Source organism: Heterodontus francisci, chromosome 18, assembly GCF_036365525.1.
Source record: "Heterodontus francisci isolate sHetFra1 chromosome 18, sHetFra1.hap1, whole genome shotgun sequence".
Lineage (NCBI taxonomy): Eukaryota > Metazoa > Chordata > Chondrichthyes > Heterodontiformes > Heterodontidae > Heterodontus > Heterodontus francisci.
The window spans coordinates 63,767,208-63,791,757 of record NC_090388.1 but is presented as its reverse complement, the minus strand read 5'-3'; the positions used below and the strand labels follow the sequence as shown (position 1 = coordinate 63,791,757).

The following is a 24,550-nucleotide window of genomic DNA, read 5'->3' as shown; positions in this document are numbered from 1 at the left end:
AACTACTTCTTAAATGTTATGAGGGTTCCTGCCTCCACCACCCCTTCAGTCAGTGTGTTCCAGATTCCATCCACCCTCTGGGTAAAATTTATTTCCCTCAAATCCCCTCTAAACCTCCTTAAACGTTAAATCTATGCCCCCTGGTTATTGACACCTCCACTAAGGGAAAAAGTTTCTTCCTATCTACCTTATCTATGCCCCTCATAATTTTGTATACCTCAATCAGGTCCCCCCTCAGACTTCTCTGCTCTAAAGAAAACAACCCTAGCCTATCCAGCCTCTCTTCATAGCTGAAATGCTCTAGCCCAGGCAACATCCTGGTGAATCTCCTCTGCACCCTCTCCAGTGCAATCACATCCTTCCTATAGTGTGGCGACTAGAACTGTACACAGTACTCCAGCTGTGGCCTAACTAGCATTTTATACAGCTCCATCATAACCTCCCTGCTCTTATATTATATGCCTTGGCTAATAAAGGCATGTATCCCATATGCCTTCCTAACCACCTTATCTACCTGTGCTGCTGCCTTCAGTGATCCATGGACAAGTACACCAAGGTCATTCTGACCCTCTGTACTTCCTAGGGTCCTACTATCCATTGTATATTCCCTTGCCTTGTTAGCCCTCCCAAAATGCACACTTCTCAGGATTGAATTCCATTTGCTACTACTCCGCCCATCTTACCAGCCCATCTATATCATCCTGTAATCTAAGGCTTTCCTCCTCACTATTTGCGACACCACCAATTTTCGGATGATAGGGTCTTTCGTGCCAAGTGTTGTATTAGAACACTGTATACTCCTTCATGTAGCTGGGTGAAAATTCAAGTGCGAGTAAAGCTAGCACTAATGAATAGAACTACTTCAGTGGTGGAGATTTAGATTTAAGGGTTAAGGACAATCAACTAGAAATTTCAAAAAAAAATTCATTCAAGGGCTGTGAGCATTGCTGGCAGGCCGGGATTCTGGAGGGTGAGGGTGCACAGCCAGAGGTCATGGTCCACATTGGTACCAATGATATAAGAAGAGGGATGAGGTCCTGGAGGCTGAGTTTAGGGAGTTAGCAACGAGATTAGCAAGCAGGACCTCAAAGTTGGCATTCTCCAGATTACCCCCAAGGCCACGTCCTAGTGAGTATAGAAATCGGAAAATACACCAGATGAATGCATGGCTGGAGAGATGGTGCAGGAGGGAGGGCATCAGATTTCTGGGGCATTGGGGAAGGTGGGACCTGTACAAGCCAAATGGTCTGCACCTGAGCAGGACTGGAATAAATATTCTTGCAGCAAGGTTTGCTAGTGCCATTGGGGATGGTTTAAACTAGCTTGGAAGAGGGATGGGAACCTGAGCGCAGTCTTAATAGGACAATTTCAGGGCAGGGGACAGGAGACAGAAAATCAACGAGTGACTCTGAAAGACAGAAGAAGCAAAGGTTAAAAAGTGTGCAGCACAGGAATTTGGCAGTGTTAAAGGGTATTTATTTAAATGCAAAGAGTATAGCGAATAAAATCGATGAGTTGAGGGCATAAATAGATACATGGCAACACGATATCGTTGCTAAAACGGAAACTTGGCTTAAAGAGGGGCAAGAATGGCAACTGAGCAGGCAGGATATAGAGTTTTCAGGCAGGATAGAGAAGGAGATTAAAAAGGAGGGTGTGTAGCATTATTGGTTAAGGAATCAATAACAGCTTTGAGGAGGGATGATATGCTAAATGAATCATCAAATGAGGCCATATGGGTGAAGCTCACAAATAAAAAGGGGCAGCCACACTACTAGGAGTGTACTATAGACCCTCAAATAGTGAGAGGGAGATAGAAGAACAAATATGTAGACAAATTTCTGAGTGAAAAAACTATTGGGCAATAATAGTTGGGATTTCAACTACCCCAATATCAACTGGAATACAAACAGTGTGAAGGGCACAGAGGGGACAAAATTCTTGAACTGTGTTCAAGAGAACTTTTTAGCCAGCATGTAACAAGCCCAACGACAGGGGGCGCAATTCTAGATTTAGTCTTTGGTAAAGAAGCTGGGCAAGTGGAGGACGTAACAGTGGGTTTTTGGAGATAGTGACCATAATGCAGTAGGTTTTAGCATAATCATGAAAATGGACAAAGACAAAACAGGAGTAAAAGTTCTAAATTGGGGGAGGGCAAATTTTAAGAAACTGAGAAGTGACCTGGCGAAAGTGGACTGGATACAATTACTTGAAGAAAAATCAGTGGCATTCAAAAGCGAGATCCTACAGGCACAGTGTAGGCATGTCCCCACAAAGATAAAGGATGGTACTGCCAAATCTAGAGCGCCCTGGCTATCTAAAAGCTTACTGGGTAAGTTAAAGCAGAAAAAGAAAGCTTATGATGATCATAAAAATCTTAATACTTTAGAAAGCCTAGAGGAGTATAGAAAGTGCAGGGATGAAGTAAAAAAGGAAATTAGAAAAGCAAAGGGAGGACCTGAAAAATTATTGGCAGGTAAAATCAAGGAAAACCCAAATATGTTTTATCAGTACATTAAGAGCAAGAGGATAACTAAGGAAAAGGTAGGGCCTATCAGAGATGTACAAGGGAACTTATGCGTGGATGCAGAAGAATGTGGGCAGGGTTCTTAATGAGTTTTTTGTTTCTGTCTTCACAAAGGGGAGGGTTGATGTAGACATTGTAGTTAAAGAGGAAGACTGTGAAAGATTAGATACGATAAACATAATGAGAGAGGAAGTACTAGAGGGTCTGACATCCTTGAAAGTGAATAAATCGCTAGGGCCAGATGGATTACATCCCAGGTTGTTAAGGGAAGCCAGGGAGGAAATAGCGGATATGCTGAGGATCATCTTCAAGCCCTCACTCGATATAGGAGAGGTACCAGTGATTGGAGGTCTGCGAACGTTGTACCATTAAAAGTGTGCGACGGATAGGCCAAATAATTATAGACGGGGCAGTCTGACCTTGGTGGTGGGTAAATTGTTAGAATCTATTCTGAGGGACAGGATAAACGGCCACTTAGAAAGGCATGGATTAATCAGGGATAGTCAGCATGGATTTGTTAAGGGAAGGTCATGTCTTACTAACCTAATTGAGTTTTTTGAGAAAGTAACAAGAAGGGTTGATGAGGGTGGTGCAGTGGATGTGGTCTACATCAACTTTAGTAAGGCATTTGACAAGGTCCCACATGACAGACTGGTCAGTAAACTAACACCCAAGGGATACAGGGGAATGTGGCAAGTTGGATCCAGAATTGGCTCAGGGACAGGAAACAAATGGTAGTAGTGGACGGATGTTTTTGTGAATGAAAAGCTGTTTCCAGTGGTGTTCCACAGGGCTCGGTGTTGGGTCCCTTTCAGTTCGCGGTATATATTAATGATTTGGACTTAAATATGGGAGGCCGTGTAGTTGGTAGTGAAGACGATAGTCGTAGACTCCAGAAAGAAATCAATGGTTTGGTTGAATGGGCTGAAAAGTGGCAAATGGAATTCAATCCAGAGAAGTGTGAGGTAATGCATTTGGGGAGGGCAAACAAAGCAAAGGAATACACAATAAATGGGAGGATATTGAGAGGGGTGGAAGAAGTCAGAGACCTTGGAGTGCATGTCCACAGGTCCCTGAAGGTGGCAGGACAGGAAGAGAGAGGGTGAATAAGTCATATGGAATGCTTTCCTTTATTGGCCGAGGTATAGAATTCAAAAGCAAGGATGTAATGCTGGAACTGTATAAAACCCTGGTCAGGCCACAGTTGGAGTATTGCATACAGTTCTGGTCACCACATTACAGAAAGCACATAATTGCTCTGGAGAGAGTACAGAGGAGATTTACAAGAATGTTGCCAGGGCTCGAAAGTTGCAGCCATGAGCAAAGCTTGGATAGGTTAGGGTTGTTTTCCTTAGAACAGAGGAGGCTGAGCGGTGACTTAATTGAGATGTAAAAAATTATGAGGGGCCTAGATAGAGTTGACAGGAAGGACCTGTTTCACCTAGCGGAGAGGTCAATTACCAAGGGGCACAGATTTAAAGTGATTAGTAGAAGGATTAGAGGGGACATGAGGAAAAACTTATTCATCCAGAGAGTGGTGGGTGTCTGGAATTCACTGCCAGGAACGGTGGTGGAGGCAGAAACCCTCAATTCTTTTAAAAGGTACCTGGACATGCACCTGAGGTGCTGTAACCTGCAAGGCTACGGATCAGGTGCTGGAAGGTGGGATTAGTGTAGACGACTATTTTTTTCAGGCAGCACAGACACGATGGGCTGAATGGCCTCCTCTGTGCCAAAATTTTTCTGTGGTTCGATGGTTCAAATTTATTGCCCACCCTCATTGCCTTGAGAAAGTGGTGGTGAACTGTTTTCTTGAACTGCTTCAGTCCTTGTGGCCTGGGTACACCTAGTGTTATTAGAGAGGGAGTCCCAGGATTTTGCCTGTTGTTAGTGCACATCTCATTATGATAAAAGCAAAATAATGTGGATGCTGGAAATCTGAAATAAAAACAAAAAGTGCTGGAAATACTCAGCAGGTCTGGCAGCATCTATGGAGAGAGAACGCTGACAGGGGAGGGGAAGATGCATTTGGTGTTGGCATCACACTGGAGGTGGCAGAAATGGCGGACGATGATCCTTTGGATGTGTACGCTGGTGGGGTGGAAAGTGAGGACAAGGGGAACACTGGGAGGGTGGGGACGGGGTGAGGGCAAAAGTGCGGGAAATGGGTCGGAAACGGTTGAGGGCCCTGTCAACCACAGTGGTTGAGGAAAAAGAAGCATTGTTTTGGAAGGTTGCATCATCAGAACAGATGCATTGGAGATGGAGAAACTGGGAGAATGGAATGGAGTCCTTACAGGAAGCAGGGTGTGAGGAAGTGTAGTCGAGGTAGCTGTGGGAGTCGGTGGGCTTATAATGAATGTTAGCGAACAGTCTATCCCCAGATATGGAGACAGAGACGTCAAGGAAGGGAAGAGAAGTGTCGGAGATGGACCATGTAAAGGTGAGAGAAGGATGGAAATTGGAAGCAAAGTTGATGAAGCTTTCCAGTCTGGAGTGACAGCAGGAAATGGCACCAATACAGTCATCAATGTACTGGAAAAAGAGTTGGGGGAGGCGGCCTGAATGGGATTGGAACAAGGAATGTTTGACATAACCCACAAAAAGACAGGCATAACGAGGACCCATGTGAGTACCCATAGCAGCACCTTTTATTTGAAGGAAGTAAGTGGAGTTGAAGGAGAAGTTGTTCAATGTGAGAACAAGTTCAGTCAGGTGGAGGAAGGTGGTGGTGGATGGGGACTGGTTGGGCCTCTGTTCAAGGAAGAAGCAGAGAGCCCTCAATCCATCCTGGTGGGGGTTGGAGGTGTAGAGAGATTACGCACCCATAGTAAACAGGAGGTGGTTAGGGCCAGAAAACTGCAAATTGTCAAAAAGAGGTAGGGCGTCAGAAATGTCACAGATGTAAGTGGGAAGAGATTGGACCAGAGCAGAAAAGATGGAGTCAAGACAGGAAGAAATAAGATCAATGGGGCCTTATCTCATTATGATTGTGGTGATGGGGTAAGACCCTGCAAGAGCGTTGGAGGCAGAGGGAGACAGTTAGTTGTGCTAGAATCTAACAGGAGCAAGATGTTAATCACAACTTAAGAGTAGTTATTTGGGTGAATTGCTTGTTTTTTCTGGGAAGATAAACGAAACACAGGATTATGCCAGTTCACTGAGTTTGGTAGGAGATGGAATAAATACACACTGCAAGTCTTGGCAAAGCATGTGGAACTAATGTCTTGGAGTAGGCCTACGCATAACTGAGGGTGTTTAATGCCATGCTGGGAATTGAGGCCCATGCATTCATCTGAATGCTATAGTACAACACTAGTACTGGTCCTATCTTCCAGGCACAATAGATTGTTTGTATGTCATTCTTAAATAAAAATTAGTTGGTTAATTACATTAGAGTGTCTGTGTGCTGACTGAAATAATACCCACTCTTTCTTTCTAGCTTGCAGAACTGAAGACGCTGTGGTTGGACACCTTGTAGTACAAGCCCATTTCCTATGACTGAGTATTGCTGTGTATATATAAATCGTCATTCATTCAGGGAGGAGGACGTTCAAACAATAAATGACCACCTTTCAGTATCTTGATTATAGGACAGAAGATTATCTTTCCCAGTACCTAGATTCTGGGTGCCCAAAGCTAAAAAGTGGATTGATATGATTTTTTCACCTCTTAGGCCCTGGATTCAAATCCAGCCTGAATGATGCAAAGGGTGGTAGAAGTTTGGAACTCTTCCACAAACAGCAATTGATACTGAATCAATTGTTAATTTTAAAATAGAGATTGATAATACTTTTGGTTAACAAAAATATAACAGTTATGTGGCAAAGGCCCTTGGAGTTAGGTCGCAGATCAGCCATGATCTCACTGAATGGCAGTGAAACAGGCTTGTTTGCCATATGGCCTACTCCTGTTCCTATGTTCCTATGAATGTCTTCCTTGTCTCTCTGTTACGCGAGATATGTTTGGGTAGTCTCAGTCCTGTGCTAATAGATGTGCCTCACAGCACAAAACATGGCAGTTGGAAAATTCATCCAGAGAAACCATCTGACATGGATAATATCTGACTGGTGGAGATGGGTGCTCTTCAGAAGTTGAGGATGAGGAACATTGTTGGCACAGAATGGTGGGAGAGATAGAGGGAATTTACTGTAAATTGAACCCTGCTATAACCAGATGGAGTGTTTAATCGTAATAAGCACAAAAATACTAAATAAAAAAAAAAGGTGGCAGCTTTAATTCAATTCCTAGTGACATTGGTGTTTAAGTTCTATGATCAAAAAAATTACAGAATCAGTAGTCAACATATGAAATGAACACTGGAAAAAATAACTTTCATCACAGGTCGCATTTTAAAAATTCTCTTCTAATACAAGTTAGGCACAGTTGTACAACAGGAGGTTGGTTAGTAAAATTAAAGCACATGGGATAGGAGGTAATATACTGGCATTGATTAAGGATGGGTTAACAAGCAGAAAACAGAGAGTAGGAATAAACTGGTCATTCTAGCGTTGGCAGGCTGTGACTACTGGGGTACCACAAAGATCAGTACTTGGGCCCCCACTATTAGCAATATATATCAATGCTTTGGATGTGGGGTCCAAATGTAATATTTCCAAATTGGCAGATGACACAAAATTAGGCGGGAATGTGTGTTGTGAGGAAGATGCAAAGCGGTGTCAGTTGGATTTGGAAAGACTTAATAAGTGGGCAAGAACATGGCAGATGGAATATAATGTGGAGATTATCCACTTTGGTAGGAGGAACAAATGTGCAGAGCATTTCTTAAATGGTAAGATATTAGAAAGTGTAGAAGTACAAAGGGACCTAGATGTCCTTGTCAATAAGTCACTGAAAGCTAACATACAGTGCAGCAAGAAATTAAGAAGGCTAATGGTATGTTAGCCTTTATCGCAAGAGGATTTGAGTACAGGAGTAGCGAAGTCTTGCTTCAATTGTATAGAACCTTGGTTAGACTGCACCTGGAGTACTGTGTACAGTTTTGGTCCCTTTACCTAAGGAAGGATATTATTGCCATAGAGGGAGTGCAACGAAGATCCACCAGACGTGTTCCTGGAATGGTGGGACTGTCCTATGAAGAGAGATGGGAGAAATTGGGCCTGTATTCTCTTGAGTTTTGAAGAATGAGAGGTGATCTCACTGAAACCTACAAAATACTTAAAGGGATAGACAGGATAGATGCAGGTAAGATGTTTCCCCTGGTTAGGAAGTCTAGAACCAGGGGACACAATTTCAAAATAAGGGAGATGCCACTTAGGATAGAGATGAGGAGAAATTTCTTTACTCAGAGGGTTGTGACTCTTTGGAATTCTCTACCACAGAGGGCTGTGGAAGCTCAGTCATTGAGTATGTTTAAAGCAGAGATTGACAGATTTCTAAATACCAATGACATAAGAGGATATGGGGATAGTGTGGAAAAAAGGCATTGAAGTGGATGATCAGCCACGATCGTATTGAATGTTGGAGCAGGCTTGATGGGCTGAATGGCCTACTCCTGTTCCTATGTTCCTACGTTCCTCTGTTCCTAGGATATTTGGATGAAGTGTACTGCTTGCTCCTGTGGCATCATCATGTAAATTCTCTTCCTCTACCATATAAAATAACAACTCTTTTGTGCCCTACGTAAACTTGTCTCGAGATTACTGATCATTGGAGATTAAAGACCACTGAGATGAAGTGATGGATTTGTAGCATAACACTTTCACAAGGATGGGCATGAGGAAAATGAAAAATGCTGCAAATCTAAAATAAAGAACAGAAAATGTTTGGCAATACACAGTAGATCGACCGGCATCTGAATGTTAAGATGTCAGGTGTAAACTTTGACCAAAGTTTCAGCATTTTCATTTTATTTCACAAGTTCCTGGCTGTTTTATCTTGACTAAATATTACAGTGCACTTGGAATAGAATGGCGTTCCTGATTTTCATTTAAACTGCAGCGAGGCCAGGATCTGAAATGCTTCAAATGGTTGCTGTTTCTTTTAGAATTACCTTTGTCCTTCTTGCATGAGAACCTGCAAGTATTCAAATTCTACCCAGAGTTAGCTAGTGATATTGAAGCCGGCAGATGGCCAGTATCCCACTGGGTTGTCAGTTGCCTGAACTTACAGTCAGTTGCATCTGCAATTAACCCTGTTCTCTGAAATGATAAATACATGTATGCTTGTTGTCTCACATGTGTGCCAGCAATCTGTTTGAAAACAAACCTACACTAAGCCAGAGCAAATCTGCTCAGCAACCAAGCAAATGATAGAAGGCTAGTATAATAAAAGCAAAATACTACAGATGCTGGAAATCTGAAATAAAAACAGAAAGTGCTGGCAATACTCAGTAGGTCAGGCAGCATCTGTGGAGAGAGAAGCAGAGGCCAGAACTGTTTCAGCTCGCCGCTGATCTCGGTAGCGAGCTTCAAAAGTGGTGGTGCGCAGATGCGGGATTTGCTCCGTGGAGCCGCCGTGGGTCATTTACATGGAGGGGCAGAACTCCCACTCCTGATGACATGGAGGGGGCGGGCACTCTGTCCCTGGCAACGGTGTCCGGCGCCACTGCGCAGGCACCGGCACCATTTTTAAAGGGCTTCCAGCCCTTCATTTAAAAATTTAAATATTTAAAGTTACCTGATTTGAAAAATTAAAAGGAAAAGTTTATTAAAAGTTTCAATCCCCTCTCCCACCCCCCAATGTCTAAGCACTTTATTAATTGTCCTCTCCCTCCAAAAGAAGTAAACTCGTGATCCCGACCTTCCCTCGAACTTTCTTCACTTTAACCTTCAACCCCTTCCCACTAATCCCTCCATCAATCGCAAGAGTTATCCCCACTCCCCCCCCCACATTCCTGCCTTGAAAACTTACCAGCTCCCCCCTCCCAACCAGTGTTCCGTTTTGGATCTCCAAACAGAGATCCGAAGGCGCAAGAGTTCCAGCAACCGGCCGGAATATCGCAGCAGGATGGCTGTCGCGACGAGGTAAGTATTAATTCATTAATTTAAATATTTTAATGAAGGTCCCGTCACCGAGTGGCGGGGGCGGGGGGCCTCCATGAGGCTTCGTCGCTGCTGGTAAAATGGGGCAGGGCCTTCCCGGCATCAAGTCCTGTGCTGGGCCTCTCCCATAGGTATTCTCTGGTCCCCCCGCCATGACCCCCGACGTCGGGGGTGCTGGTAAAATCCAGCCTAGATATAACGTTTCAGGTCTGTGACCTTTCATCAGAACTGTGAAAAATTTAGAAATGTAATAGGTTTTGAGCAAGTGAAAGCAGTGTGGGGGCAAGGTCTGTGATAGGTGGTGGGTGGGAGAAATTAAATGGCACAAGGTTTCCTGGTACAAAGCCAAAGGGAGTGGTAATGGGACAGTAAGGGACAAAAGATGTGTCTGGATGAGGTGTGAATAGCAGAATAGCTGCTGTCTGAACACAAAGTAAAGGGATTAAGAAAGAAACAAAAGGGGAAAGAAATGAACCAGCAAAAAAAAAACAAGAAAAGAAAAAACTGGGGGCAGAGGTTATGATCTAAAATGTTTGAACTCACTGTTGAGTCTAGAAGGTTGTAAAGTGCCCAGTCGAAAGATGAGGTGCTGTTCCTTGAGCTTACGTTAAGCGTCATTGGAACACCGTAGCAGGCCAAGGACAGAAAGGTCAGAGTGGGAGCAAGGTAGAGAGTTGAAATGACAAGCGACAAGAAGTTCGGGGCCGCCTGCAGACTGAATGGAGGTGTTCCATGATCCGGTCACTCAGTCTGCATTTAGTCTTCCCAATGTCAAAGAGACCACATTGTTAGCAATGAATACAGCATACTAAATTGAAAGAAGTACATGTAAATCACTGTTTCACTTGGAAGGAGAGTTTGGAGCCTTGGATGGTGAGAGGAGAGGAGGTAAATGGCCGCCTGTGCTTCTATGGAAAGGTGCAGTAGGAAAGTGGGGATATGCTGTGGGTGACTGAGGAGTGGACCAGGGAACGGACCCTTTAGAATGTTGAAAGGTGAGGGGAGGGGAAGATGTGTTTGGTGGTGGCATCACACTGGACATGGCGGAAGTAGCAGAGGATGACCCATTATATACAGAGGCTGGAGGGGTGGAAGATGAGGATAAGGGGAACCTTATCATTGTTCTGGGAGGGGGGGGGGGAAGGGGTGAAAGCAGAAGTCTGTGAAATAGATTGGACATGGTCGAGGGCCCTGTCAACCATGGTGGGGGGAATCCTTGGTTGAGAAAAAAGGAAGACATATCAGCAATGCGAGTATGGCAGGTTGCATCATCCAAACAGATGCGACAGAGACAGAGAAACTGGGAGAATGGAACAGAGTCCTTGCAGGAAGTGGGGTGTCAGGAAGTGTAGTCCGGGTAGCAGTGGGAGTCCGTGGGCTTATAGTGAGTATTGGCTGATAGCTATTGAGAGCTCATTTTTGCTACCTGCAGGTTATAATTGATAGTTAAAAATTGTTTAAAGGATTTGGGGTTTAATTCAAAGAATCCTGTTTAGTTATGAAAATACTCTGGTTCTAATGTTTGAGAAGCTGATTAGAGCAAATATGAAAAAGCAAATCTTCATTTCTTTAGTTCACTTGTTTGAACCAAGTCATTTCATCACAACAAAAATCTATGGAGCTTAAAGTACCCACATTACAGATTTCCAACACAGTTATAAGGAGCTGGAATTTTCCACTGGGGGCATGAAACAGAGGTCGGGACTGTTTCTGGGTCCCAAACCCACCCCCAGGAAGAAAACAACAGTCACTCAGCAGTGATTGTCATGGGGGCTGCCAATTAATGGCCAGAGGGCATGTTTGTCGTCCAATTAAGGAAGGTGGGTTAGCTCTTGAAGCTGGAGGGACATTCAGAGGCCTTCCAGTTTGAAAGGAGCAGCAGGCTGCAATGGAAGGTAAGTAAGAGAGAGGGCACTTCAAGATGGAGGTGCCCTCTCTCCAACTTTTACAAATCTTTATTTAAAAAATAGATTCAGCAGCCAGGCCATGACTCTTGAGTGTGGAGGGTGGGGGGGGGGGGTGGTGGGGGGGACCCTGCAGGGCAGCCTGTGGCTGCTTCTGCACCCAGGCAGGCAGGGAGGGCCTCTAGGCCTGCCTGGAGAGCTGGTCCCCTGGCCTGCTGCTGTGTGTCCACCTCCAGGTGCCTAAACTGGTCCCCGCAACCTGCGGGAACCTGGAGGCTGACAGGAAAATTCCAGTCAGCCTCATTTAATTGGCCCCAATTAGGCTCTTAATGAGCCTAATCAGCTAGCCGCCATGTGCGAGCAGTTAGCTCTGCCAGCTCCCAGTCCCACCTCCGTGAAAATGGCCTGGAGGTGAGATGGAGCTGGGGAACCGCAGAGTACAAAATATATGATGCCACCCAATTGTAGCCTGCTTCCATTTCAGTGTATAGCACAGTGATGGTGGGCTTGCTGTTCATTGTGTATATTATAAATTGGCCTGGACCAGGTTGGAGGAGATTGACTGAACTGAAAGAATTGATTTCTGAGTTAATTAAACATATATCCTAACTTTATTTTACTAATACCGCACTCATGAGGAAGGAAAGAAAATTCAAAAAATTTTCAAGTGTATGTGGTTCAATTGTCTTGCACTTCACTGAGAAAAATAACAAAAGGGATCCGTATATCCTGATAGATTGGGTTATAACAGCTAAATTCAAAGCAACAAACACATTTTCTTGTCATGCATTGAGGACTTTCAGTTACAACATAAGAATATAGACAAAAAGCAAACAAAATATTATTGATTTCCCAACCGGCATTCTATATTTCCAAGACAGATCAGTTCAGTTATAGCACCATTCTATCACCTTGTTTTTAAATACTCTGTTTCTACACTGCAATATAAACACCACATTACAAGCCTATAAAATGCACACTTAATAGAGAGGAACAAGAAATCGTGTTAAGCTGGTCTACACCCACGTCCCAGGGGATAATTACATTCATTTTACCTGGCATTTTGTTTCAATACAAAGACATAATAACGTAAAAGCTATTTATTTGATTTTTTAAAAAGTGATGTGAGTCATCCATTATTTTCAAAGGGATAAAAAAGCAGAGTCCCAGAAACGGTGGGTTAAAGTGGAATACTGTTACAAGAGGCAAAACATACAAATTTTGTCGCCCATTGTTACCTTTTCAGGTTCAGTAACGTTAGTCTGAGCATCTTGCTTCTCACCTCACGTTGCTCTACTTGTACAATAGTCAGACACACGATTGCAACTGTGAAACTACCCTTACCATCTGAATCAGATTGCCATGTCTTTCATACAATCTCTCCAAAGGCAGAACAAGTTATTACTAGATAAGCCCAGGCTTGGTTTTAAATTGCTTACATGGTTTTATTTTACATTAAGGTGAATTGTACAGAGCAACCATTATCATCAGTTCAGTCAGTACAACTAATATTCACAAAACATAAAGGACACGCCATGCTTTCCCACATCAGTTGGTCATCTTACTTGACATTTGCAAAAATGAATCCTCTGCACCCTCTCCTATGGTTCGGGCAGAGATTTCCTGCAATCTCCTTCCCACAGCACATTGCTGCCTTACTGACATTTTGGTGCCTGTGTGTGTTTTTTTAAAAGCCTGACTCCAGTGTCAACTTCTATTCAAAATTGACTGCCTCCAGCAGAGTTCACTGTATTGAATAAGCAGGACTGGTACAGCAGCGATAAATGTGAACAGTCACTGGAATGCCTTATGATCTTTCTTTCGAGGGTGCTGATTCAAATGTCTGTGTCTGAATCTTAATATATACCTACGTGCCATTCGGTCGTGTGAACTTAACCCTTGAGAGCTAAGTTTAAATTAAATGTTAGTTGTTTTCTCATGGCTACAGTCACAATGATAACCATTGTGTGATGCAGGCCAAAATGGTTTTAAACACAAGCTTTAACATACATTGACTAATAACATTATTGTTTTTATACTGCTGTTCTGCAGTAGTACATTAAATGGCGAGCGATTAATACAACCCGATTCCTCCATGTAGTCTCGTTCAAACTGATCAGATTTATAACCTTCATTAATGCACAAGAACTTCTGACTAACCACAACAGCGCTCTAACTTTTGGAGGGAACAGGTCCTGTCCTTATTTTATTCAGCTACCCTGGGATGAACCCAAGTATAACAATATTCCACCCAGATAATGTGATGCTTGAGGTGTTTATCCCACTTCGATTCATTCCGGCCTCGAACTCTGTTCTTTGTTTATTATACTGTAATGTGTAGGCGAAGTGGCCTTGCAGGGCTTCATAGTCCTGACTGCCTTAGCAGTATCTCAATGCTATATGTGTTGAAGGAGTTACATTGTGTTTGTGGGTGTTTGGGGGCGGGGGATGTTGCGGGTGGTGGTGTGCAATACTGAGTGGGTGCCCCACAGGATTCGGTGTTGGGACCACAACTGTCTCTAATTTACATAAATGACCAGCAATCAGAAATCCAAAGTAGTTAACTTTGGTGATGCCAAACTCGGATTGACGCTATATTACATATTACCACCACACTCAATACACTGTATTACACAGGCAATGACTGATTTTAAGCTTTGATTTCTTCAAAATTGACTGCATTTTTGAGGTAGTGGAGCTATTCAGCACTAATTCAAATAAAATTGAAGGTTGAGGGCAAAATGCATTATAATGAAAGGTCATGCTAGCTAGCATATTCATGCACATTATTTAACTAAGACCTTCTTTTTCAAAACCAATCTGAAATATACTGTTGCCTTCAGTAAAATATTGTGATGGAACCACAAGGGTTTACAGCACAGAAGGAGGCCATTCAGTGCATTGTGTCTGTACCTGTTCTTTGCTTGAACATTCCGAAACGAATACCACTGCTCTGTTCACTCACCATCGCCGTGGACTCAAAGGGTTACTTAAAAGAGGCAATGATCACAGCTCAACCACTTCTTGCGACAAAGCATTTCATTAATCCGAACATTTTCTCACACAGTGTAACTTTTAAATTGATGATGCTCTCCTGAAACAGGAAATAATTTATCCCTATTCACCCCATCAAAGCCCTTCAGAATTTCACAATTTTCCATTAAATCTCTGACCTGTCTGTGCTCTGGTGGAAATCGTGCAAGTATCTCAAGTCTGATTGAAGTTTTCATCAGTCCTCATGTTTGTTCAATCATTGTGGCAGCTATAGTAATTTAAGCTGGACAGAGAGTGCAAAAACTCAGGTATAACTAAAATGCTGAATGCCATTAAAAGAATAACAATCATGGAAACACCACAAATTTGTTACAGATAACTTTCAGAGCACTAATTCTCCAGGGCGGCAATATTATTTGGGGACTGTCATCCTGTGTTTTTGAAGGAAAAAATGATCCATTTCATAATAAAAAAAAATTCCCAACCTTAGAAATAGCGCTCATATTAGACCAATGAGAGTTTAGAACGTTGTTGTGCTTCAAACAATAAAGTACCATATTTCCATTTTAATTAAATAACTTGCAGTATCATGCTCTTGAAGGTCATCAGTATTTCAGGCAGGCCTCAATGAAAGTGTCAAATATGATAAATGAATGCGCTCATACGACCACTTTCTTCCAGAACAATTAAAATTCATGGATCAAATAGGATTGCTGATTGCAGTTTGCAAATCAACTTGTATGGCATCTCAAATATTGAAGTCAAGTAGGAAGTGAAATTTGAAGATTCATTATATAATCTTAAAATATAGAATAATACAGCATAGAAGGAGGCCATTCAGCCCATTATGCTAACTCTTTGGTGGAGTTATCCAATTAATCTCATTCCCCTGTTCTTTCCCATTAGCCCTATAATTTATTTTCCTTCAAGTATTTATCCAATTCTCACTGACTCTGCTTCCCCCATCCTTTCAAGCAGTGTATTTTAGATCACAACAACTTGGTGCGTAAAAACATATTTTCTCTGTTGCTTTTGTCAGTCACCTAAAATCTGTGTCCTCATGTTACTGATCCTTCTGCCACTGGAAACAGTTTTTCCTTATTTATTCTACAAAACAATTCATGATTTTGAACCCCTCTATCAAATCTCCTCTTAACCTTCTCTGCTGTAAGGAAAACAATCCCACCTTCTCCAGTCTCTCCACGTAACTGAAGTCCCTCATTCTTGGGAGCAATACTCCAGCTTAGGTCTAACCAGTGTTTTATAAAGGTTCAGCGTAACTTGCTTGTTTTTGTACTCTATTCCTATATTACTAAAGCCAAGGATCCCATACGCTACTTTAGAACCCTTCTCAATATATCTTGCCTCTGTCAAAGATTTATGTACATAGCACAGGTCTCTCTGTCCCTACCCCACCCCCCCTCCCAACTTTAAAACTGTACCATTTTGTTTATGTTGTCACTTTTCATTCTTCCTACCAAAATGTATTAATTCACACTTCTCTGCATTAAATTTCATCTGCCATGTGACCGTCCATTTTACCAATCTGTCTATGTCTGTAACTATCCTCATCATTCTCTACTATATTTCCAAGTTTTGTATCATATGCAAATTTGGAAAGTTAAGCCCTGTATACTTCCAGTCTGAAAAACAACTGTTCACCACTACTTTCTGCTTTCTGTCACTCAGCTAATTTTGCGACACATCTGCCATTGTCCTTTTAATCCCATGGGCTTTAGTTTTACTATCAAGTCTATTATGTGTTAGTTGGTCAATTGCCTTTGAAAAGTCCATCTACACAACATCAACCACACTACCCTAATCAACCCTCTCCAATACTTCAACGATCTCGATCAAGTTTGATAAACACGTTTTGCCTTCAACAAACCCATGTTGACTTTCATTTATGAACTCATAATTTTCTAAATGCTTATTCATTTTGTTTCAGATTATTGTCTCTAAAAGTTTCCTCTATCATCAACATTAAGCTGACTGGTCTGCAGTTGTTGGGTTTATCCCTCTCTTTTTTTGAACAGGGGTGTAAACATCTGCAATTCTTCAATCCTCTAGCACCACTCCCGCTCCCAGATCCAATGAGGATTGGAAGATTGTGGTCAGGGCCTCCGCAATTTCTCCCCTTACTTCCCTAAGTAACCAAGGATACACCCCATCCAGACTGGGAGACATTTGTACTTTGAGGACAGCCAACCTTTTAAGTACCTCTTCTTTATCTATTTTTATCCTTGGTTCATCATGGTATGAATAAGGGAATGCCTATTATTTTTGATAGATTGGGTAACACTTCACAGTACTTTATTAAAATGCTTTTCGGATCTCATGTTTCCTCATCAGTTATTACACTTGTGAAAATCTTTAAGCAAAGTGCCTGAAAGTAGCATAAATTTAATACGAACAGCATGACTTCTAGTTCTGAGAAAAGTTTCTCCTTCTACATCATTATGCATATTTTAAAGGGCTATACTGAACCATAATTATCACACCAACTACAGAAAGATCAAACAATCCTCATGATACCACTGAGATTGCATCATGGATACCTAGTTATGATTCTGATTCAGCAGAATAATTTATTACATTAACCATAGAACATTAAACAGATATTCATGCTGAAAATTCAATCAAGTGCTTTTGAGCTGTTCAAGTGAAGAATGAGTGTTTGTAAAGGCTGATTCAGCATTGGTACACTCCGAGGACACCTTGCTGAATTGGGCGAGCTGGCCGAATCAATTGATTTATGAGGTACAGAATTCAGTGTCTAAATGTTTCTACATTATTTGAGGCTACAAGCATGTAAAAAAGCTTAATTAAATCTACTAATTTAAGTCAATCTCATTAATTGGCTGCATGCCAGAGTCAGGGAATTTTTCAGCTGTTTATCCAATTAGTGCAGGTGGCCCATATAACATGTACTGTTGGAGTTTTCTTTTACTTTTTGGCTATCTTTAATATCGGCGTTGTCATTGTTGCAATGCTTCCAGCTGTTAGAATCATAGAAAGTTTATGGCACAGAAAGAAGCCACTTGGCTCATCATGTCTGCACCAGCCGAAAACCGAGCCACCCAGCCTAATCGCACCTTCCAGCATTTGGTCCGTAGCCCTGCAGCTTACAGCACTTGAGGTGCATATCCAGACACCTTTCAGACGGTGTGTTCCAGACCCTCTCTGGGTAAAAAACTTTTCCTCATCTTCCCTCTAATCTTTCTACCAATTACTTTAAATCTATACTCCCTAGTCACTGACCTTTCTGCTGAGGTAAACAGGCCCTTCACATCCACTCTATCCAGGCCCCTCACAATTTTGTACATTTCAATCAAATCTCCCCTCAGTCTTCTCTGTTCCAAGGAGAACAACCCCAGCCTATCCAATCTTTCTTCATAGCTGCATTTTTCTAGTCCAGGCAACATCCTCATAAATCTCCTCTGTACCCTCTCCAGTGTAATTACATCCTTTCTATAATGAGGTGACTAGAACTGCACACAGCACTAAAGTTGTGGCCTAACTGATGGTTTATACAGTTCCAGCATAGTTGTTTAAATCGCATGGGTTTACCTCACAACTTCCAGCATTCTGCTCGAAGATGTCCCACCTTGTGACAATGGTAACATTTAGGCTTGCGGACCTCATTTCTATCCTCAGAACCTTCCTTTATGGCCTGAGGAGGAGATCCCAGAGTGTTCCCAGCTTTCCCTTCTTGTCCCCAGCTACTTGCCTTCCTTTCACTCTCCCACCTTCTATCCTTCTCGGATTTGGTGGTGGGGTGGGTGACGGACAAAGGGTTTGGGCTTTTAAACAAGCTCATAATCATCAGCGATCTCAGCTGCCTGTCTGGCTGTTGAAACCTTCTGGTTCTCTACATGGGTTCTTACTAACCGAGGGAGCAAATTTTTAAATTCTTCCAGGAGAATCAGTTCTTTAAAGGTCTCATATATGGCTTTCATCTTTAGTGTCCGTATCCAACAATCAAAATTAATTTGTTTTACCCTCTCAAATTCTATATGTCTGCCCAGAAAATCTTCAGAGGTTCCGAAATTTCTGACGGTAACCTTCAGGGACTAACTCATATGCAGCAAGAGTAGCCTTTTTTGCCATCTCATAATCTGCAGAAAGCATGGCATAAACTTCATGAGCTCTGCCCATCAACCTGCTTTGCATAAACAGTATCCAGCTTTCCTTTCGCCTTTTCATTTGTTTGGCTATCTTTTCAAAAGAAATGAAAAATGCCTCTACATCCCTTTCCTCAAACTTAGGGAGAGCTTGCATAGATTTAAACAGCTTTTCGCTGGTTCCTGGGCTGGACTCAGATTCTTCCTGACCAGAATTTTCACTGGAGCCAAGACCACCCCTTTGTCTTAGTTCCAGCTTTCTAATCTCTGCTTCCCTTTCTTCTCTCTCTTTACAATTCTAGTTCCAGTTTTTTTTTATTGCCAATTTTTCCTTCACCTCAAGTTTTCTTTGTTCTTTTTCTGTTTCCTGTTGAAGCCTAAGTTTTTCCAATTCTATTTTATTTCTTTTTCCTTGTCAAGTTCAAGCTGCCTCATCTGTAACTGAATTTTAGCTAATTCAACTGCACTCTGATTTACGGTCTTCTTCTTCCAATTTCAAATGTTAGGCTATTACTTCAATCATATCTGCTTTCTTAGCCCCTGATTTCAATTCTAACCCCAATTGTGCTGCCAAATCCTTTAGTTTAGCCTGTTGTGGAAGGTTGCATCCTTAGAGCAGATGCGTCGGAGACGGAGAAACTGGGAGAATGGAATGGAGTCCTTCCAGGAGGCAGGGTGTGAAGAAGTGTAGTCGAGGTAGCTGTAGGAGCCAGTGGGCTTATAATGAATATTAGTAGATAGCCTATCCCCAGAGATGGAGACAGAGAGGTTGAGGAAGGGAAGGAAAGTGTCTCTTTCCCATTAGTCAGAATTGCACACACATAAAAATGTACTGGCCAGAGACACAGGTACAAGAGTTTGTGTGGCAGTGGTAATGTGCATTTCTCTCCTCTCCCTACACAAAAGCAGAGATGAAAACATGGCAAAGGTGCAACATATACACTTGATTTTATGATAAATGCAATAAAACAACATGTGTTGAGTGCCCATTTAAATCGGTCAGTAATTGTTCTCACTAAGTTGTACAGTTTGTCCTAAGATACCAGTAGCTTTTTTTTAGTTCATTCATGGGATGTGGGTGTCACTGGCCAGCATTTATTGCCCATCACTAATTGCCCTTGAGAAGGTGGTGGTGAGCTGCCTTCTTGAAAACACGGCAGTCCATGTGGGGTAGGTACACCCACAGTGCTATTAGGAAGGGAGTTCCAGGATTTTGATCCAGCGACAGTAAAGGGCCAGCGATATAGTTCCAAGTCAGGATGGTGTGTGATTTGGAGGGGAACTTGCAGGTGGAGGTGTTCCCATGCATTTGCTGCCCTTGTCCTGCTAGTTGGTAGAGGTTGTGGGTTTGGAAGGTGCTGTCTAAACCTTCTTTTAGACCAGCGATAGTGCGAGCGAGGGGGCAGCTGGGAAGGTAAGTTTCAGTATAAAGTAACTTACCTTTTGTTTTGGCAGCTTCTTTTGGACCAGCGATAGTGTGAGCGAGGGGGCAGCTGGGAAGGTAAGTTTCAGTATAAAGTAACTTACCTTTTGTTTCGGCAGCTTCTTTTGGACCAGCGATAGTGCGAGTGAGGGGGCAGCTGGGAAGGTAAGTTTCAGTATAAAGTAACTTACCTTTTGTTTCGGCAGACACGGGGACTGCTGGGTAAGTAAACTTATATATTCAGGCAGTGGCTAAACCCGAAACACTACACCTGTAGTGTCTCCCACCCATCCTCCTCCTCTAACCAAAAAAAAAGGACTCTTGTGTGGAGGGTTTGGTAAGGTAAGGTTTTCCTTTTTCTTTAATCTCTGTTGTCAATTTAGTGCAGAGGGGATGGAAGCTAGGGCAGGTGCATGCTCCTCTTGCAGGATGTGGGAGGTAAGGGTCACCACGTGTCCCTGCTGACTTCACCTGTGAGAAGTGCACCCAACTCCAGCTCCTCGCAGACCGCATTAGGGAGCTGGAGCTGGATGAACTTCGGATCATTCAGGATGCTGAGGGGGTGATAGAGAGCAGTTATAGGGAAGTAGTGACACCTAAGTTACAGGATAAAGGTAGTTGGGTGACCGTCAGGGGAGGGAAAGGGAATAGGCACAGAGTGCAGGGATCCCCTGTGGCCATTCCCCTCAATAATAAGTATACCGTTTTGGATAATGTTGGGGGGAATGACCTACCAGGGGAAAGCCACTGCGGCCAGGTCTCTGGCACTGAGCCTGGCTCAGTGGCTCAGAAGGGAAGGGGGGAGAATAGGAGAGCGATAGTGATAGGAGATTCAATGGTTAGAGGAACAGACAGGAGATTCTGTGGTCGCGAACGAGACTCCCAGATGGTATGTTGCCTCCCGGGTGCCAGGGTCAGGGATGTCTCGGATCGAGTCGACAGGATTCTTAAGGGGGAGGGGGAGCAGCCAGAGGTTGTGGTACACATCGGTACCAATGACATAGCTAGGAAAAGGGATGAGGACCTGAAAAGCGAATATAGGGAGTTAGGTTGGAAGCTAAAAGGCAGGACAAGCAGAGTAGTAATCTCAGGATTGATACTGGTGCCACGTGCTAGTGAGGCTAGAAACAGGGAGCGAGTGCAGCTGAACACGTGGCTACAGAACTGGTGTAGGAGGGAGGGATTCAGATATGTGGATCATTGGGATACCTTCTGGGGAAGGTGGGACCTGTACAAGAGGGACGGGTTGCATCTGAACTGGAGGGGCACCAATATCCTGGGCGGGAGGTTTGCGAGAGCTCTTTGGGAGGGTTTAAACTAGTTTGGCAGGGGGATGGGAACCGGAGCTACGGATCAGTGGATGGGGTAGCTGCTGAACAGGCAGATACCGAGTGCAGAGAGTCTGTGAGGAAAGATAGTCAATTGACAGGGCAAAGTTGCAGCCAGTATGATGTGTTGAAATGTGTCTATTTTAACGCAAGAAGTGTCAGGAATAAAGGTGATGAACTTAGAGCATGGATCAGTACTTGGAGCTACGATGTTGTGGCCACAACAGAGACGTGGATATCACAGGGGCAGGAATGGATGTTGGATGTTCCAGGGTTTAGATGTTTCAAAAGGAAAAGGGAGGGAGGTAAAAGAGGTGAGGGAGTGGCATTGCTAATCAGGGATAGTATCACAGCTGCAGAAAGGGAGGTCGTCGAGGAGGGTTTGTCTACTGAGTCATTATGGGTGGAAGTCAGAAACAGGAAAGGAGCCGTCACTTTGTTGGGAGTTTTCTATAGACCCCCCAATAGCAACAGAGACACGGAGGAACAGATTGGGAGGCAGATTTTGGAAAGGTGCAGAAGTAACAGGGTTGTTGTCATGGGTGACTTCAACTTCCCTAATATTGATTGGAACCTCCTTAGTGCAAATAGTTTGGATGGAGCAGGTTTTGTCAGGTGTGTCCAGGAAGGTGTCCTGACTCAATATGTAGATAGGCCAACTAGAGGGGAGGCTATGTTGGACTTGGTGCTTGGCAACGAAACAGGCCAGGTGGCAGATCTCTCGGTGGGAGAGCATTTCGGTGATAGTGGTCACAACTCCCTGACCTTTACTATAGTCATGGAGAGGGACAGGAGCAGACGGGATGGGAAAATATTTAATTGGGGGAGGGGGAATTACAATGCTATTAGGCAGGAACTGGGGAGCTTAAATTGGGAACAGATGTTCTCAGGGAAATGCACGACAGAAATGTGGAGGTTGTTTAGGGAGCACTTGCTGCGACTGCTGGATAGCTTTGTCCCGATGAGGCAAGGAAGGGTAGGTAGGGTGAAGGAACCTTGGATGACTAGAGATGTGGAACAGCTAGTCAAGATGAAGAAGGAAGCTTACTTAAGGTTGAGGAAGCAAGGATCAGACAGGGCTCTAGAGGGTGACAAGGTAGCCAGGAAGGAACTGAAGAATGGACTTAGGAGAGCTAGAAGGGGACATGAAAAAGTCTTGGCAGGTAGGATTAAGGAAAATCCCAAGGCGTTCTACACTTATGTGAGGAACAAGAGGACGGCCAGAGTGAGAGTGGGGCCGATCAGGGATAGTGGAGGGAACTTGTACCTGGAGTCGGAGGAAGTAGGGGAGGTCCAAAATGAATACTTTGCTTCAGTATTCACTAGTGAGAGGGACCTGGTCGTTTGTGAGGACAGCGTGAAACAGGCTGATATGCTCGAACAGGTTGAGGTTAAGAGGGAGGATGTGCTGGAAATTTTGAAAGACATGAGGACAGATAAGTCCCCGGGGCCAGACGGGATATACCCAAGGATATTACGGGAAGCGAGGGAAGAGATTGCCACGCCTTTGGCGATGATCTTTGCGTCCTCACTGTCCGCTGGAGTAGTACCGGATGATTGGAGGGTGGCAAATGTTATTCCCTTGTTCAAGAAAGGGAATAGGGATAACCCTGGGAATTATAGACCAGTCAGTCTTACGTCGGTAGTGGGCAAATTATTGGAGAGGATTCTGAGAGACAGGATTTATGATTATTTGGAAAAGCATGGTTAGATTAGAGACAGTCAGCATGGCTTTGTGAGGGGCAGTTCATGCCTCACAAGCCTTATTGAATTCTTTGAAGATGTGACAAAACACATTGATGAAGGAAGAGCAGTGGATGTGGTGTATATGGATTTTAGCAAGGCGTTTGATAAGGTTCCCCATGGTAGGCTCATTCAGAAAGTAAGGAGGCATGGGATACAGGGGAAGTTGGCTGTCTGGATACAAAATTGGCTGGCCCATAGAAGACAGAGGGTGGTAGTAGATGGAAAGTATTCAGCATGGAGCTCGATGACCAGTGGTGTTCCGCAGGGATCTGTTCTGGGACCTCTGCTCTTTGTGATTTTTATAAATGACTTGGATGAGGAAGTGGAAGGCTGGGTTAGCAAGTTTGCCGATGACACGAAGATTGCTGGAGTTCTGGATAGTGTGGAAGGCTGTTGTATGTTGCAATGGGACATTGACAGGATGCAAAGCTGGGCTGAGAAGTGGCAGATGGAGTTCAACCTGGAAAAGTGTGAAGTGATTCATTTTGGAAGGTCGAATTTGAATGCAGAATACAGGCTTAAAGATAGGATTCTTGGTAGTGTGGAGGAACAGAGGGATCTTGGGGTCCATGTCCATAGATCGCTCAAAGTTTCCACCTAAGTTGATAGGGTTGTTAAGAAGGCGTATGGTGTGTTGGCTTTCATTAACAGGGGGATTGAGTTTAGGAGCCGCGAGGTTATGCTGCAGCTCTATAAGGCCCTGGTTAGACCACACTTGGAATATTGTGTTCAGTTCTGGTCGCCTCATTATAGGAAGGATGTGGAAGCTTTAGAGAGGGTGCAGAGGAGATTTACCAGGGTGCTGCCTGGACTGGAGGGCATGTCTTACGAAGAAAGATTGAGGGAGCTAGGGCTTTTCTCATTGGAGCGAAGAAGGATGAGAGGTGACTTGATAGATGGGTACAAGATGATGAGAGGCATAGATAGAGTGGAATGCCAAAGACTTTTTCCCAGGGCGGAAAGGGCTATCACCAGGGGGCATAATTTTAAGGTGATTGGAGGAAGGTTTCGGGGAGATGTCAGAGGAAGGTTCTTTACACAGAGAGTGGTGGGTGCGTGGAATGCGCTGCCAGCGGTGGTAGTAGAAGCAGATACATTAGGGACATTTAAGCGACTCTTGGATAGGTACATGGACGATAGTAGAATGAAGGGTAGGTAGGTAGTTTGATCTTGGAGTAGGTTAAAGGTTCGGCACAACATCGTGGGCCGAAGGGCCTGTACTGTGCTGTACTGTTCTGTGTTCTATGTTCTATGAGCCTTGGCGCGTTGCTGCAGTGCATCTTGTAGATGGTACACACTGCTGCCACTGTGCATCGGTGGTGGAGGGAGTGAATGTTTGTAGATGGGGTGCCAATCAAGCGGTCTGCTTTGTCCTGGATGCTGTCAAGCTTCTTGAGTGTTGTTGGAGCTGCACCCATCCAGGCAAGTGGAGAATATTCCATCACATTCCTGATTTGTGCCTTGTATATGGTGGACAGGCTGTGGGGAGTCAGGACGTGA

At 43.7% G+C, this 24,550-nt stretch overlaps 1 protein-coding gene across 1 annotated transcript in view; it reads right to left on the bottom strand.

Annotated features, from left to right (window-relative positions):
• The window catches only part of LOC137379686 (receptor-type tyrosine-protein phosphatase zeta-like), a 262,813-nt gene that overhangs the window by 122,134 nt on the left and 116,129 nt on the right, over positions 1-24,550 (bottom strand). The window lies entirely within an intron of this gene.